The following is a 3,450-nucleotide window of genomic DNA, read 5'->3' as shown; positions in this document are numbered from 1 at the left end:
TTCGGTTTAATTTTCCTCAGCTTCAGCTTGAACTTGCATTTGAGTAGTTGGCATTCCATAAACGATCCTATTCTAAAGATGCCATGTACCTCATTTACATAATTACCAAGTTACCCAGTTCTCATTGGAAGATCACAAGATCCTTACATTTGCATAGTCCTACCCGGTCATTTCTTAATTTTAAGAAAAATGGTGACTTAATTTTAAGGCAGTCCAATAGAATGTTGAAGTCAACATCAAACAATATCATTAATAACATGCAAATTAAAATCTTGCTGAAGATGATAAAAAAAATTTACTAGAACAGTATATAAACAGCAGAAAACTGCCGGAAATCCAAGCTGGGTTTAGAAGAGTTTGTGGCAGCAGTGGCCCAGAGCTGCAGGGCGGGAGAGGAGGGGCCACCATGTCTGACACCGAGAAACTCAACTTATCATTCTTATCATTGTGGGCCTGCTGGAAGGACAAGGTTCACGGCCCAGGAACACAGTCCAGCTGACCGAGAAAGAGATCCATGGTTTGTGTCTCAAGTCCCAGGAGATCTTCCTGAGCGAGCCCATTCCTCTGGAGCTGGAGGCTCCCTCAAGGTAGACGGTGACATCCACGGCCAATACCACAAGCTCCTGCAGGGGTCTTCCCACCACAGAGCAACTACCTAACCCCGGGGGACTATGAGACCGGGCAGGCAGTCCCTGGAGACTGCCATCTGTCTGCTGCTGGCCTACAAGATCAAGCATCGGAAAACTTATTTCTGCTCCGTGGGAACCACAAGTGTGCCAGCATCTACCGCATCTGTGGCTTCTGTGATGACTGCAAGATGAACATGGAAAACCTTCACCGACTGTTTCAGCTGCCTGCACATCGTAGCCATTGTGGACGAGAAGATCTGCTGCTGCCACGGAGGCCTGTCCCCAGATCTGCAGTCCATGGAGCAGATCCAGCGCATCTGGCGACCCAGAGACCTGCCCGATCAGGGTCTGCAGTGGGCCGACCCCGACCAGCACGCGCAGGCCTGGGGCCAGAATGACAGCGGGGTCTCCTCTACCTTCGGGGCTGCACAAACTTGGCCTGCACTTCATCTGTCGGGAGCACCAGGAGATGGAAGGTTCTTTGCCAAGCGGCAGTTGGGGACACTTTTCTCAGCCTCCGAGTGGCGAGTTTGACAACGCCAGCGCCATGGTGAGTGTGGACTAGACGCTCACGTGCTCCCTCCAGATCCCCAAGCCCACCGACAAGAACACTAGAACACGGGGAAGAATGGGCAGTTCAGTGCCCTGAATCCTGGGGGTGGCCCATCCCACTACCCTGCAATTCCGCCAAAGAAGTAGCCTCCTTGTGGCCTCTCTCTGCCCCTAGACGGCGAACTGACTGTTGGAAGACTGCTGCTATAGGGGCCAGACTGTCCTCTGGACCAGCACCACAGGACTCAGAGCCTTAGCCTATTTCCTTTCTTTAATCAATCTCAGTAGCAGTGCCCAATCCCTAGGTTTCCCTCCTGGCTGCACCTTTAAAAGTTGTGAGCCGATCCTGGCATGGCCAAGACTGCAGCTCAGGGTAAAGGCAGTCCGGGTAATGGGTGTCCAGCAGCGCTGGGCCTTGGGGCTGGCAGCTGGATCCTGGGGCAACCCGTCTGGTCTCTTGAAAAAAGATCAAAGCTGGATTTTTGAGAAGAAAAAGATGAAGAAGAAGAGTCCCTGTGACAAGAAATATCACTGCCAGTGTCCGATGTATCTTAGCTGAAAGCAGAAGATACTAGAAAGATGTATTTGTGTTTTATCAACTGTGCAAGGGTATTGAACTGTGTGAACCATAACAAATTGTGACTAACATTGAAAAGAATGGAAATTCTAGAATGTTTAATTGTACTCCTATAAAACCTGTATCTAAACTGTTATCCAAACAGAGCAAGGGAATAGTGCATGATTCACAATTAAGAAAGGAGTGTGTTAGGGATGTATCTGTCCTCCATACTTTTTCAGTCTACATGCTGATGCTGAACAGATTGTTTGAGAAGAATATGGTGCCAGGTTTGAGGGAAGATTTGTCAACAACTTTGCTCACTAAAAACTGAGGACATGAAGTGCTTGCTTCAAAAGATTAAGAACTGCACCTTTTCATATGGATTGCTTCTTCACATAAAAATAAAAAATCCTCACCATAGACCAGTAGATAGAATCAGGATAGACGGAGGAAAGATTGAACTTGTTAACAATTTCATCTTGTTCTTATCCACAATTGACACTCTTGGCACCAGCTGTCAGGAAGTCAAATGATGAGTGTTGTTGTTATGTACCATCAAGTCACAAAGAGAAACAATGTCACTCTATAGACTAAGGTGCTCCAGATCCAGGCAGGGTCTTCTCAACTGCTTGCTATGCATCTGAGAGCTGGACAGTGACTAATGATGACAGAAAAAGAATCCTATGTCTTTGAGTTATAGTGCTGGAGAAGAATACGGAACATACCAAGAACTTCCAAGAGAAAAAACAGGTCTATCCTAGAGAGGGTAAAACCAGATTGCTCCTTAGGCAAGGATTTCTAAATACTTTGGGCATGTTGTCACGAGGGATCAATTTTTGGAGGAGGACATTATTCTTGGAAGAGTAGAAAGCACAAAATAGGAAGACTCTGATGAGAACTGACCCAGTGATTGTGGCAGTGGGATCAGGTATGTCAGAAACAGTGAGGATGGCTTAGGGCAAGGTTCAGAGCCATTATGAGCTTATGGTGATTCATAGGGTCACTATGAGTCATAGTCAACTTGATGGCACATAATAAGTAGTAAGGAAAGGAGCAGTGGTAACTTCTTATTGTTATGTGCCATCAAGTCACTTCCAACCCATAGCAACTCTGTGTAAGAGCTCTGAACCCTGCTCTATCCTGAGCCAATCTTATTATATCTTACACACCAATCCCCATAACCCCAGGGCCAATCCATCTCATCGAGAGTCTTCCTCTCTTGCACTGTCCCTCTACCTTCCCACGAATGATGTCCCTCTCCAAGAATTGGTCCCTCCTTGCATCATGCCCAAAGTATGTCAACAAAGCTTCAGAATCCTTGCCTCCAAAGAGCAGCCTGGTTTCACCCTCTCTAGGACAAACCTATTTGTTCTCCTGGCAGTCTATAGTATATTAGTGGTAAGGAATTATGTTGCCAACACAAAAGCATGTGGTTCGAATCCACCAGCTGCTCCACAGAAAAAAGATAGGCAGTTTCTTCCTGTGTGATTTACTGTAACTGCACACCTCCTGGAGGGTCAGCTAGTTGCTCCATGGAAGAAAGATACATAATCTCTTTGCATTCAGTTTACTGCCTCTGAAAACTCACTGGAGAATAAGCTATGAATAAGTTGCTGATGACATGATAGTATACTTAGAAAACCCTAAAGACTCAGCAAGAAAACTATTGGACGTAGTTGACCAATTCAGCAAAGTAGCAGGATACAAGAT

At 46.2% G+C, this 3,450-nt stretch overlaps 1 pseudogene; it reads left to right on the top strand.

The window, feature by feature from the left end:
- The first annotated feature begins 406 nt into the window (after nt 1-406).
- Nucleotides 407-1,328, top strand: LOC102846616 (annotated as a pseudogene).
- The last annotated feature ends 2,122 nt before the right edge of the window (nt 1,329-3,450 follow it).

This window comes from Elephantulus edwardii, unplaced genomic scaffold (genome assembly GCF_000299155.1).
Source record: "Elephantulus edwardii isolate Elephantulus edwardi_28Jun2011 unplaced genomic scaffold, EleEdw1.0 scaffold00264, whole genome shotgun sequence".
NCBI lineage: Eukaryota > Metazoa > Chordata > Mammalia > Macroscelidea > Macroscelididae > Elephantulus > Elephantulus edwardii.
Note: the sequence above shows the minus strand (reverse complement) of the source record. Positions and strands in the feature narration are given on the sequence as shown.